The 15,123-nt window shown below is 41.3% G+C and overlaps 2 long non-coding RNA genes across 2 annotated transcripts; both read left to right on the forward strand.

Moving 5' to 3' along the window:
- The first annotated feature begins 521 nt into the window (after positions 1-521).
- LOC123741890 (uncharacterized) lies at positions 522-9,233 on the forward strand. Its single transcript, XR_014391852.1, has 3 exons — positions 522-4,150; positions 7,742-7,904; positions 8,034-9,233. It is a non-coding gene; the product is annotated as an uncharacterized LOC123741890 (long non-coding RNA).
- A 1,097-nt stretch (positions 9,234-10,330) lies between these two features.
- Positions 10,331-13,562, forward strand: LOC106599082 (uncharacterized). Its single transcript, XR_001327356.3, has 3 exons — positions 10,331-10,500; positions 11,828-11,914; positions 12,833-13,562. It is a non-coding gene; the product is annotated as an uncharacterized LOC106599082 (long non-coding RNA).
- The last annotated feature ends 1,561 nt before the right edge of the window (positions 13,563-15,123 follow it).

Raw genomic sequence — 15,123 nt, forward strand, 5'->3', positions numbered from 1 at the left:
TACTTTGAAGAATCTAAAATATTTGTTTAACACTTTTTTGGTTACGATAGGATTCCATATGTGTTATTTCAAAGTATTTCATAATGTCTTCACTATTATTCTACAATGTAGAAAATTGTAAAAATAAAGAAAAATCCTTGAACGAGTAGGTTTGTCCAAACTTTGGACTGGTACTGTATATTTTACGTTACACACCACAACATGGAATTAAAAGGCATAAACATTTAAAGCAATAATTTATACTATATTGTTGTCGATGCACACGTACATGTTGATGATTGAGCAGCAACTTCAGTGCTTCATGTATATCTGTGAAAATGGGAACAAATCAAATATTGTAAGTGCTTACTAATGTTTCATAGTTATTCACTTGTTGAATAATAATTATTTTAAAACATAGTTTTTGTTGTCGTGGTTGTTGTTATAATTATCATAAGAAGCTGTAGCAATAGAACCAGCTGTCTGCATGCAGAGCAGAGTAAAGGTAGCTAATGTTATAAACATACATGAGACAGTTATACATCACATTTCCCACTTGGAAAAAACTGGTTGAAGCAATGTTTCCACGTCATTTCAACCCAAAACAATCAATGTGATGACGTTGAATAAACTTGGAAAACTGATTTGGAACTTTTGTAAAAAGTTATCATCCTCAGGGCATTTCATCTTTTTTTCACCCAACTTTGAACCTAAATGATAATTGTTGTTGATTTCATGTTAAATTCAGGATCAGTTGACAACTCAACCAAATGTAAATCAAAACTAGACATTGAACTGAAGTCTGTGTCCAGTGGATTATCTCCTGTCAGTGACATTTAGTCTACTAAAACACAATTACAACATTATTCCTCTGGATAACTGGTCCTCAGTTACCCCATGGGTAAATATACATTTTCCTCAACTGTAACAGTCACTGAATGCAGTCTTTTCTCATTTAGCAACACACAGTGATAAGCAGGTTATACAGTTCGGAAAGTAATCAGACCCCTTTCCTTTTACCACATTTTGTTACGTTACAGCCATATTCTAAAATGGATTAAATGAACGAAATCCTCATCAATCTACATACAATACCCCATAATGACAAAGTGAAAACATTTTTTTTTAATTGGAGTCCACCTGTGGTAAGTTCAATCGATTGTCCGGGCTCTGGCTGGGCCACTCAAGGACATTCAAAGACTTGTCCCGAAGCCACTCTTGCGTTGTTTTGGCTGTGTGCTTAGGGTCGTTGTCCTGTTGGAAGGTGAACCTTCGCACCAGTCTAAGGTCGTGAGCGCTCTGGAGCAGGTTCAAGGATCTCTCTGTACTTTGCTCCGTTCATCTTTCCCTCGATCCTGACTAGTCTCCCAGTCCCTGCCGCTGAAAAACATCCTCACAGCATGATGGTGCCACCACCATGCTTCACCATAGGGATGGTGCCAGCTTTCCTCCAGACGTGACACTTGGCATTCAGGCAAAAGAGTTCAATCTTAGTTTAATCAGACCAGAGAATCTTGTTTCTCATGGTCTGAGAGTCCTTTAGGTGCCCTTTGGCAAACTTCAAGCGGATTGTCATGTACCTTACTGAGGAGTGGCTTCTGTCTGGCCACTCTACCATAAAGGCCTGAATGGTGGAGTGCTGCAGAGATGGTTGTCTTTCTGGAAGGTTCTCCCATCTCCACAGAGGAACTCGATTGCTCAGTTCAGCCGTGCGGCCAGCTCTAGGAAGAGTAGGAGGAAATGTTCTGTGTTCTTGGGGACTTTCAATGCTGCAGGATTTTTTTGGTGGCCTTTCACAATCCTGCCTCGGAGCTCGACAGACAATTCCTTCGACCTCATGGCCTGGTTTTTGCTCTGACATGCACTATCAACTGTGGGACCTTGTGTGCATTTCCAAATCATGTCTAAAAACAATTTAATTTGTGACCCGTTTCAGGAAACTAGGCGTAGCCTCAAGTCACGACTTCATAGGAGAGCCGTTTGAACGTAAAAACATTTTTTTTTAATCAAAATGTGTTTTTGGCCAGAAATGCCTTCAACAACATGTGAACTTTCATGTGCCTTAATAACAAACTTTTATGCTATCTGTAAATATGAATAAAATTGTTAAATTACGATCCTAGTTGGTTAAGCCACAGAAAAAGCCAGCAACCTTCCCGCTAGCCATGATTGACTGAGATAATGAGGGGGCAGGACATGCCGAGAGATGAGTTTGGATTGGTCTGCCCCATATAGCACGCTTCTGTCTATTTGAGTGTGTGTAGGGTAATCCTGTCTAACGCAGCTTATAAAAAAAAAATATGTATTGCGTATTAAAACTTAACAAAAGACTCCAGTAAGCAACTATCCATTTCAATAGAACGTCACTGCAACAACTGTTTCGTCTGAGTGTACCAGAGTGCAGAATAACTGATGAATTTATGAACTCTCAACACTGGTTGAATATGGCCGGTGTCAGTAAACGTCGGCAAAAAAGCGTAAATTAAATTGTTGCCAGGAGCACAGTTACAGTCATCAATGCTCTGGATAACATGAAAACAGCCTAACCAACTCTGCTAGGGTGAGTAAAATGGTCAGAGTTTGGGTGGGGGCTAAAGCTTAAGATGATTCTTATAGCATTGCACACGGTCAGTGTGAACCAGAGTGACTTGACACAACAAATGGCCAAGCAAATTGTACATACAAAACGGAAACGACACAGGAAAACGACTTTAGCTATCTATGATAATCGGTTTGTATTGCTAGTACTCTATGGATTGGGAATATAGTACATTTTTTAGCTAGCGAACTTTAACGTTACATGTCTAAACAAAAGACCACAAGTTAAAGTTTACTGTTAGCTAACTAACGTTAGCTGACTGAGTAGCTAGCTAATATTATGTGTATGAACTGTGTGTAACGTTAGTGATGTTCTCAGAATGCCATTACGCATTGCTAGTTATAGCCTAATGTCAGCTAGCTAACTAGCTAACATTGAACCTATTTGGTTAACTTTAGCTAGCTATGACAATTGGTTTGTATTGCTAGTACTCTATGGATTGGGATTACAGTTCATTGTTTAGCTGGCTAGCTAGCTAGCTACATGTCTAAACAAAAGACCCCAAGTTAAAGCTTGCTGTTAGCTAGTTAGCTGACGTTTGATGGCTGGCTTGCTAGCTAACATTACGTGTATATGAACTGTGTGTAGTGATGTTATCTCAAAATGCCACTTCGTATCTATTGTATAATAATGCTAAAATATTTTTATCTGGAATTTGTCTTTCAGCATCAGTAGAATATGCCTGACTCTCCTCCACCAGTCATACAAAGAGAATGGTCTAATGCCGCCCCTCAAAAAGAGAGCTGGCCCAAGCAAGCACAGGTTACACCTGAAGCATGAGGACTTGCAGTGAGTAGTGAACTTCATCAACAACTACGTAGAGTTGACCCCGCCCTGTGCAACTGGGTCCTGGACTTTCTGGCGGGCCACCGCCAGGTGGTGAGGGTAGGAAACAACATCTTCACCCCGCTGATCCTCAACACTGGGGCCCCAAAAGGGTGCGTTCTCAGCCCTTTCCTGTACTCTCTGTTCACCCATGACTGCATTGCCATGCACGCTTCCAACTCAATCATCAATTTTGCAGATGACACTACAGTGGTAGGCTTGATTACCAACAACTACAGGGAGGAGGTGAGGGCCCTCGGAGTGTGGTGTCAGGAAAAGAACCTCTCACTTAACGTCAACAAAACAAAGGAGATGATCGTGGACTTCAGGAAACAGCAGAGGGAGCACCTCCCCATCCACGGGACAGTAGTGGAGAAGGTGGAAAGTTAAGTTCTTCGGTGTACACATCACGGACAAACTGAAATGGTCCACCCACACAGACAGTGTGGTGAAGAAGGTGCAACAGCGCCTCTTCAACCTCAGGAGACTGAAGAAATGTGGCTTGTCATCTAAAACACTCAAACTTTTACAGATGCACAATTGAGAGCATCCTGCCGGGCTCTATCACCGCGTGGTACAGCAATTGCACCGCCCACAACCGCAAGGCTCTCCAGAGGGTAGTGCGGTCTGCACAACGCATCACCGGGGGCAAATTACCTGCCCTCCAGGAGACCTACAGCACCTGATGTCACAGAAAGGCCAAAAAGATCATCAAGGACAACAACCACCTGAGCCACAGAAGGCGAGGTCAGTATAGGTGCATCAAAGCTGGGACCGAGAGACTGAAAAACAGCTTCTATCTCAAGGCCATCAGACTGTTAAACAGACATCACTAGCATAGAGAGGCTGCTGCCAACATACAGACTCAAATCTCTGGCCACTTAAATAAATGAACTTAATAATGGTATCACTAGTCACTTTAAATAGCGCCACTTTAATAATGTTTACATATCCTACATTACTCATCTTATATTGTAACGGTCGTCGTACGTAGTGGACCAAGGCGCAGCGGGTTGAGTGCTCAGTGACTTTTATTGAACACAAAAAAAACAAAAAAACGATCGAACAGGATTGCAGGCTAAAACACACAGCTATGCAAACAACAACTTCCCACAAAGGGACAGGTGAAACAGGGCTACCTAAATATGACTCTCAATCAGCAACAACGATGTACAGCTGTTCCTGATTGAGAGCCATACCAGGCCAACACAAAGAAATACACAACATAGAAAACCATAGAAATACAAAACAAGAACATTACCCCAAAACCCTGGAACACATAAATCAAACATCCCTCTTACATAAATACATATCCCATAAACCCCGAACCACATAAAACAAATACCCCCTGCCACGTCCTGACCAAACTACAATAACCAATAACCCCTTATACTGGTCCGGACGTGACACATATGTATATACTGTATTCTATACCATCTACTGCATCTTGCCTATGCCACACGCCATCGCTCATCCATATATTTATTTGTACATATTCTATTCATCCCTTTACATTTGTGTGTATTTGTGTGTATAATGTAGTTGTTGTGAATTTGTTAGATTACTTGTTAGATATTACTGCATAGTCGCATTAACATCTGCTAACCATGTGTATGTGACCAATACAATTTGATTTGAGAGGATAATGCAATAGTATTACAAGGACTCAACCCAGGACACAAACACTTTGGTGGAAAGCTGCTGCCATCCCATGTGACAAAAGCAGCAGTGTGGCGTCTCTACAAGGAATCGATGACAACACTTGGTATATAAAGCTTAAACACAGTGAAGAGGCAACTCCGGGATGCTGGCCTTCTAGTCAGAGTTCTTCTGTCCAGTGTCTGTGTTCTTTTGGCCAGTCTGAGAAATTGCTTTTTCTTTGCAACTTTTTCTTTGCAACTTTTTCTTTGCATCCCGGAGTCGCCTCTTCACAGTTGACATTGAGACTGTTTGTTTTTTTGCAGGTACTATTTAATGAAGCTGCCAGTTGAGGACTTGTCTGTTTCTCACACTAGACAATCTAATGTACTTGTCCTCTTGCTCAGTTGTGCACTGGGACCTCCCACTTCTCTTTCTATTCTGGTTAGAGACAGTTTGCGCTGTTCTGTGAAGGGAGTAGTACACAGCGTTGTACGAGATCTTAAGTTTCTTGGCAATTTCTTGCATGGAATAGCCTTCATTTCTCAGAACAAGAATAGACTGACGAGTTTCAGAAGAAAGTTATTTGTTTCTGGACATTATGAGCCTGTAATCGAAACCACAAATGCTGATGCTCCAGATACTCAACTAGTCTGAAGAAGGCCAGTTTTATTGCTTCTTTAAATCAGAACAGTTTTCAGCTGTGCTAACATAATTGCAAAAGGTTTTTCTAATCATCAATTAGCCTTTTAAAATTATAAACTTGGGTTAGCTAACCCAACGTGCCATTGGGACACAGAAGGGATGTTTGCTAATAATGGTCGTCTGTACGCCTATGTAGATATTCCATACAAAATCATCCATTTCCAGCTACAATAGTCATTTACAACATTAACAATGTCTACACTGTATTTCTGATCAATTTGATGTTATTTTAATGGACAGAAAATGTGCTTCTCTTTCAAAAACAAGGACGATAGTGTGTGTGTGTATATATACTATATATATATATATATTATATATATAACTGCTCAAAAAAATAAAGGGAACACTAAAATAACACATCCTAGATCTGAATGAATGAAATAATGTTATTAAATACTTTCTTTACATAGCTGAATGTGCTGACAACAAAATCACACAAAAATAATCAATGGAAATCCAATTTATCAACCCATGGAGGTCTGGATTTGGAGTCACACTCAAAATTAAAGTGGAAAACCACACTACAGGCTGATCCAACTTTGATGTAATGTCCTTAAAACAAGTCAAAATGAGGCTCAGTAGTGTGTGTGGCCTCCACGTGCCTGTATGACCTCCCTACAACGCCTGGGCATGCTCCTGATGAGGTGGCGGATGGTCTCCTGAGGGATCTCCTCCCAGACCTGGACTAAAGCATCCGCCAACTCCTGGACAGTCTGTGGTGCAACGTGGCATTGGTGGATGGAGCGAGACATGATGTCCCAGATGTGCTCAATTGGATTCAGGTCTGGGGAACGGGCAGGCCAGTCCATAGCATCAATGCCTTCCTCTTGCAGGAACTGCTGACACACTCCAGCCACATGAGGTCTAACATTGTCTTGCATTAGGAGGAACCCAGGGCCAACCGCACCAGCATATGGTCTCTCAAGGGGTCTGAGGATCTCATCTCGGTACCTACCTAATGGCAGTCAGGCTACTTCTGGCGAGCACATGGAGGGCTGTGCGGCCCCCCAAAGAAATGCCACCCCACACCATGACTGACCCACCGCCAAACCGGTCATGCTGGAGGATGTTGCAGGCAGCAGAACGTTCTGCACGGCGTCTCCAGACTCTGTCACGTCTGTCACATGTGCTCAGTGTGAACCTGCTTTCATCTGTGAAGAGCACAGGGCGCCAGTGGCGAATTTGCCAATCTTGGTGTTCTCTGGCAAATGCCAAACGTCCTGCACGGTGTTGGGCTGTAAGCACAACCCCCACCTGTGGACGTCGGGCCCTCATACCACCCTCATGGAGTCTGTTTCTGACCCCTTGAGCAGACACATGCACATTTGTGGCCTGCTGGAGGTCATTTTGCAGGGCTCTGGCAGTGCTCCTCCTGCTCCTCCTCGCACAAAGGTTGGGTTGTTGCCCTCCTACGGCCTCCTCCACATCTCTTGATGTACTGGCCTGTCTCCTGGTAGCGCCTCCATGCTCTGGACACTACGCTGACAGACACAGCAAACCTTCTTGCCACAGCTCGCATTGATGTGCGATCCTGGATGAGCTGCACTACCTGAGCCACTTGTGTGGGTTGTAGACTCCGTCTCATGCTACCACTAGAGTGAAAGCACCGCCAGCATTCAAAAAAGTGACCAAAACATCAGCCAGGAAGCATAGGATCTGAGAAGTGGTCTGTGGTCACCACCTGCAGAACCACTCCTTTATTGGGGGTGTCTTGCTAATTGCCTACAATTTCCACCTGTTGTCTATTCCATTTGCACAACAGCATGTGAAATTTATTGTCAATCAGTGTTGCTTCCTAAGTGGACAGTTTGATTTCACTGAAGTGTGATTGACTTGGAGTTACATTGTGTTGTTTAAGTGTTCCCTTTATTTTTTTGAGCTATATATATATATAAGGCAGGCAAATACCTTTCACTGAGCTGTGTAAAGACAGACTGACATGTGTGAAACAATTATTATTTGTAATTTCTGTTAATGTTATTTTGTTGTTTGCAGGTGCACTATCCTCCTGACCCTATGCAGCTGTGACAGGTGTCAACATCCCACAGCTGGTTGGACTGGAGGATGGTATGGTGCTGGTGGAAAGCTGAGGCTGGCAACAACACCTGACTCCGTACTTCAGGCCGCTGCCACAGATCAAGCAGTACCAGCACTTCAGGTGAATATCATTTTCATTGCATTGTATGAGGTTATTCTGCTTATCTAAACTTGGGAGGTGAATTGATGTTGTGCAAGGTTGTAATGTCAGAATGTTTTGTTTTTTTTGCCTGGTGTTGTTGTTGCCAAGGAGCGTTCGAACTCAGTCGGGACCAGGTTTCAGCTGCTGCGCAATGATGACATCCATCCTCCCATATATGGTCTGCCTGTACAAACACCACCAGGACTGAACACAGCTAGACAAACATATATTTTTGAGAAGATCAGGGAGTTTTGCGACGAAGAGGCTATGGACATCACATGCCCTGCACCAAAGTCAAGGGCAGGACAGAAACAGGCTCTCCGAATATAGATTCCCTTGTTCATGTGTGGTTTGGACGGACCAGTCATCAGCACTATCTGCAATGCCTCTATTCAAATGACTCTCTCCTAACACACATGCCATACGTTCCTGCTACTATTTCTTGTTTTATTCCTGCTGTTCAGCCACTTTACCACTGATTGTATGCATACAATTACCTCGTCTATCACTGATATCATTATTCATATTGTTCTTGTACATACTGTATATTATTTTACTTATATTGACACTATTTCTGATATTGCTACTATACAAGTAACCATTTGGCTGTACCGTTTACACCTTCTGTAGAGACCCATCCACTTAGCAAGATGTGGCCAGTTGTGTAAAGTACTAAAGTAAAAATACTTAATGTTTTGGGGAGGGTATCTGTACTTTACCATTTATATTTGTTGCAACGTTTACTTTTACTTCACTACATTCTGAAATAAAATAATGTACTTTTTACTCCATATATTTCCCTGACACCTGACACCCAAAAGTACTTTTCATTTTGACAGGAAAATTGTCCAATTCAAACTTATCAAGAGAAAATCCCTGGTCATCCCTACTGCATCTGATCTGGCAGACTCACTAAACACAAATGCTTAATTTGTAAATTACGCCTGAGTTTTGGAGTGTGCCCCTGGCTATCCGTCAATAAAAAATAAAAATGCCGTCTGGTTTGCTTTATATAATGAATTTGAAATGATTTATACTTTTGATACTTAAGTATCAAAAGTAAATGGAATCGCTAAAATGTACTTAAGTATTTTTTTTAAACCAAATATTTTTACTCAAGTAGTATTTTACTGGGTGACTTTTACTTTTACTTGAGTCATTTTCTATTAAGGTATATTTACTTTTACTCAAGTATGACAATTTTGTTATTTTTCCACCACTGGATGTGGCTCGGGTTATAGCATTTCTTTCACATGACCCATCAATTTAGACAAGTGTGTCTGGGTAAGCGTCATCTAATATTTATTAAATATTTTTATCGCAACACTTTGTTAACCTGGAATTTTTTCCTTATTGTAGGTTACTACTTTCACCACTTTTAGTCTTAATCTTTACTACACTACTCACTGTTTAGCATATGACCTTACATGTGAATCCTTAAAGAGATGGGTGGGGCTGGTTTAAGAGGGTGTGAGCAATGCTGAATGGGTGTAGACGAAGGAGAGCTCCCCAGTAGGTACCAAAATATTCAAAGGCCATTTTCTCAAAAGTGAGTATACAAGCCGATCAACATTCAAAGCAGAATTACTTTCCCATTTTTCCTCAACAATGCAGTGTATGATATACCATTTTGTAGCTCTGAGTCTATACTTTTGTCCAATGTAAAAAAAAAAACATTTCAAATGTTGCTACATAAGACCGATCAGTCACATTTACCACAGGTGGACTACAATCAAGTTGTAGAAACATCTCAAGGATGATCAATGGAAACAGGATGCACCCGAGCTCAATTTCCAGTCTTATAGCAAAGGGTCTGAATACTTATGTAAATACGTTTTTTGTTGTTGTTCTAAAAACCTGTTTATGCTTTGTTATTATGGGGTATTCTGTATAGATTAATGAGGTAAAAAAAATATTAAATCCATTTTAGAATTGTGCTGTAACGTAACAAAATGTGAAAAAAGTCATAGGGTCTGAATACTTTCCGAATGCACTGTAAATGCATAGTACTTATTTCATGTAATGTTTTGATACATTGGTAGACTCCCATGCATTTGCAGCTCCAGTTAATTCTGTCTTCAGTACTGCTAACTTGATTACTAACTATGGGGAAAAAAGGCCTTGATTCATACGAGAATGCAAACATTGGTGAAATACTGAGATGATATATTAGCCACTAGAGTAATAGACATTCCAACAGCTAATATTGCAACTTGGATATTTCCTGGAGATTTGGGTCCCTATGCAATCAGAAATGATTCAATAGTGCTTGCAGCATTGATCAACACAGAGAAAAAGTCACTTTCTTTAGGTTTCATTTCATAGAACACAGGAAATCAGGTCTGACCAGTGGTAGGTCTATTCAATGAAATGAGGCTCAGGGAACGTCCCAGTCACAGGCCAATCATGAACACACACGTACAGTCACGCTCATTCAGAGACCAATCATGAACACAGCTGTACAGCCATGACAACAGGTTTCTATAAAAGCTTCTTGTTTGAGTCAACATTTACACCTATTTACGATCAAAGAGCACTAGCCCAAGGGTAATCCTATCGTACCTGCTTCCTTCAGGTAAATTATTCATTTCATTATATGAAGACTGCATGTTATTACACTGCACAATGTATATTTTGTTATTGAATTGTTTATATCGCACTAACAACGTATGTGTGACGAAGGCCTAAATATGGCTAATGGGTTGAAACTCGAGGCAGAACCCGTTTCTGACTGAGCAGGTGACAAAGATTATTTACAAACGCAAACATTGAAAACGCATGGAGGAGCCTGAATATTTTAGCTCTGAAAGTGAGAAGGCACAGTGATGACCCTGAAAGCCCAGCGATTCTGAAACGTTGGTGATTTACAAAATAAATTACTGGGAGTTATATATATATATATATATAGTGTGACTATTTTTACAGTTTAGTTTATTCGCCATTAGTCCGCACCTCTACATAAAATACTTTTCTTTGGGTGTGCGCCAGCTCATGTTTTTGATTAGCTTTGAAAGTGAGAACACGAGGTATATATATATGATGCAGATTATGAGTGAAAATGCTGTTGTGCAGCAACTCACTGCTTTCCTGAATACAAATAATGTATATGAAACGCTATAGTAATGCTCCATTAAGAGTGAAAAACAATGACTTCTCAGCACTGTCCTATCAGTGTAATGAACACGAGGGGAGACAGAGAGCTGGTTTCAAGCGCAGGGAGCAGCAGCTGTTTATTGTAAAGGACCACAGGAGGAGTCAAGTAGCTGGGTCCAGGGACAGGCAGAAGGTCATACTCATGGGTCCAAAGGCAACAGTATAAGCAGGGAAAAGGCTAGTAACGTAGTCCGGGAGATCAGGCAAATAGGTAGATAACAGGAAATCCGATAGGCTAAAGTACAGGCAGGGAATAGGCAAAAAGGCGTCGTTAGTGAGGCAGGCAAAAACTATCATACACGGGAGGAGTAAATCACAGGAAAACCAGCGCTCTGAAAGACGTGTCACAAAACAAACAATACCTTACAGTGATGGGGTGCAAAGAACTGAACTAAATAGTGTGATAATGACATACAGGTGTGTGAACAGGTGATTAGAATTCAGATGATTGGGATCTGGAGAGTGAGCTGCGTTCAGGGGATCTAGGTGTTTCAGAGTGTGAGCTGGAAAGTGGGCTGGAAAGTGAGCTGCAGGGGATCTATGTGTTTGAGGGTGTGAGTTGGAAGCAGACGTTACAATCAGATTCTGATATTTTGGAAGGACTCAAATGTACGAATAGATTAAATATTCCACCACGTTTTTGAGTGAAGCTGTGACATGTACACTAGAAAATATACATGCTTTAAGTATACTTTGGAGATACAACTAGTCTAATAAAGTCTTCATGATGTCTTCATACTGTCCTACAGTCTCACATCTCCTCCTTTCGACAACATGTACTAAAACAACATGAAAACAATACACTTCTGGATGTGTGGTCCTCGGCCTCCCAATGGGTAAATATATACGTTTCTCTACTTTAACTGTCAATGAATGCTGTTTGGTCTCTTTTGTCAGGAAGACTATCAATAATGTTATTCATTTTTCAAGGCTTCATTCTGTTGCAAGCAGGGCATTCAGGCTGTAACATTCAGGCTGTAACACAACAAAATGTGGAAAAGTCAGGGCTGTGAAAACTTTATTTTCATACCGTTACTTTTTTCCACATTTTGTTGTGTTACAGGCTGAATTTAAAATTGATTAAATTGAGATTTTATGTCAAAGTGGAATTATATTTTTCAAATTAATACAAAATGAAAGGAGTTGCTTACTAAGACGACATTGAATATTCCTCAGTGACATAGTTATAGTTTTGACTTAAAGCGTCTTGAAAATCTATAGCAAGACTAGAAAATGCCTGTCAAGCAATGATCAACAAACAACTTGACAGCTTGTACAATCCAGTTGTGCAAAGCTTCACAAATCATTTGAGACTTACCCAGAAAGACTCAAAGCTGTAATCGCTGCCATAGGTGCTTCTACAAAGTGTTGACTCAGGGGTGTTGAATACTTATGTTAATATGATATATTTCTGTATTTACTTTTCAAGAAAATTGTAAAAAAAAAATCTAAAAACATGTTTTCACTTTGGCATTATGGGATGTTGTGTGTGTAGAAAAAAAAAATATATTTCATCAACTTTGAATTCAGGCTGTAACACAACAAAATGTGGAATAAGTCAAGGGGTATGAATCCTTTCTGAAGGCACTATTGTCAAGATTATTATATCAATCCTTATCATTACCTTTATATTCATTATCGTTATCATCAGCAAATTCATTATCCATAAATACCAAATACCGTGCAAATCTAATTATTGATTGTTTAAGAGAGTAAACATGTTTTTGAACTGAGAACCTTTCTTCACATTGCAGGGCTGGGGCCAGGGCTAAAGCAGGGGCCAAGATAGCGGATGGAGAACACACGGACCACCTGAGGACCTATGTGCCATCGCTGCCCTCCTGTTACCGCTGGTGGAGGCTTCCGGATGGATAACGCCAACCACTCTGCTTTCTCCCTCCCTCTGTCCCTTTCTCTCTGTTTCTTTCTCTTTCATCATCCTGGAATTAAAGTGTGACTATGTTAACCTGTCAGGTCAGTCAAAAAGATTGCTACTGGTGTCACTGAAATCCGGTACTACCCTGTGTCAGTATTTGAGATATATATGGTTCAATTCAAAAAGATTTGTAATATTGATATTGTGCGTGACGGAAATATGTCCTTTGGAGTGGAACTTGAGGCAGAAGATTTTTCTGACTTTGAGCAGGCGACAAAGATTCTATACAGACGCAAACGTCGGAAAAGCATGGAGGAGCCTTCACGTTTTAGCTCTGAAACTGAGATCTTCATAAGTACAGAGGGTGCAGATCAGACATTGAGAGTGAAAAACAACATCATAGACTCTTCTCAGCGTTCCATCATATCAGATTCTGAAATTTTAGACAGACGCAAACGTAGGAATAGCTTAGATATTCCAGATTTTGTAACATGCACACTGGAACATATTCAGTATGTATACTTTGAAGCTTTATGTTTAATGTATACTTTGAAGCTACATAGTCACATTTTAAACCAGATATATCTAATAAAGCCTTCATGACTCTATCATAATGCCTTCATAATGTCCTACACTACATGCATAGAAGCTTCACATATCATTTGTAAGCTAATGTCATGCTGGAAAAAGGTGTGTAGATGCAGAAGCAGAGACGTGCTGACAGAAGCAAACTTTCGATGCATAATCTCGTTTAAACGGACGGTGCAGAAGCTGCAAAAATTGGGCTTTCGAGAGGTGGAAGGTTGCTTGATCAGTAGCCGGAAGGTTGCTGATTCAATCCACGGACAGGGTATAAAAACAGAACTGTGGGAACTGTTGGTCTATGATTCCAGGTACCCCCTCCAGCCATTGTGCCCTTGAGCACGGGACTTAAACCCTAAAACTGCTCTCCATCCAGGGACGCTGCTCTGTATCTTATCAACTGTGAGACCAAACAACTAACAATATTCAGTTAAGTAATGAACATTTAGAAGGTTATATTAGGGTCATACTCACATTGCTCCTATAAATATATTTAGCATTTCATTATCTTTATTCTGGCTTAGCTTTTTAATGCAATAAAAACTGTGACAAACTATTCAGTGATGCTTTATTTGTCCTAATGCAATCCTCATTTTAAACTATGTATTTAAACTATGTCACGCCCTGACCTGAGAGACATTTTCTCTGTTTGGTTAGGTCAGGGTGTGATATGGGGTGGGCATTCTATGTCATATTTCTTTGTTTGGCCGAGTATGGTTCCTAATTAGAGGCAGCTGTCTATCGTTGTCTCTGATTGGGAATCATACTTAGGCAGCCCTTTTTCCCACCTTCAGTTGTGGGATCTTGTTTTTGTACAGCTCTGTGTAAGCCTGCCGAACATAACGTTCGTATTCCTTTTCATTAAATTAAATCAAATTTATTTATATAGCCCTTCTTACATCAGCTGATATCTCAAAGTGCTGTACAGAAACCCAGCCTAAAACCCCAAACAGCAAGCAATGCAGGTGTAGAAGCACCTTATTTTGTTTAGTGTACCGAGTTAAATAAAAGTAAACATGAGCACTTTCCACGCTGCACCTTGGTCTCCTCTTTACGACGATCGTTACTGAAGATCCCACCACCAAAGGACCAAGCAGCGTGGTCAGGAGCAATGGACCTGGGAAGACATCCTGGACGTGGGAGGAGGTCCAGGCCGGATGGGATCGCCTCCCATGGGAACAGGTGGAGGCAGCAAGAGCAGAGCGGCGACGAGATGAGGAACTAGCATGGCAATGACGGAAACACGAGAGGCAGCCCCAAAAATATTTTGTAGGGGGGGCACACGGGGAGATTGACTAAGTCTGGGTGGAGACCTGAGCCAACTCCCCGTGCTTACCGTGGGGAGCGAGTGACCGAGCAAGCACCGTGTTATGCGGTGATGCGCACTGTCGCCAGTGCGCATTCACAGCCCGGTGCGCTCTGTGAATGCGCCCTGCATTTGCCGGGCTAGAGTGAGCAGTCGGCCAGGAAAGGTGGTGCCAGCTCAGCGCTCCTGGTCTCCTGTACTTCTCCTCGGTCCAGGATATCCTGAACCGGCTCCACGCACTGTGTCGCCAGTGCGCATTCACAGCCCAGTGCGTCCTGTGC

Source organism: Salmo salar, chromosome 03, assembly GCF_965601325.2.
Source record: "Salmo salar chromosome 03, fSalSal1, whole genome shotgun sequence".
In the NCBI taxonomy this organism is placed as follows: domain Eukaryota; kingdom Metazoa; phylum Chordata; class Actinopteri; order Salmoniformes; family Salmonidae; genus Salmo; species Salmo salar.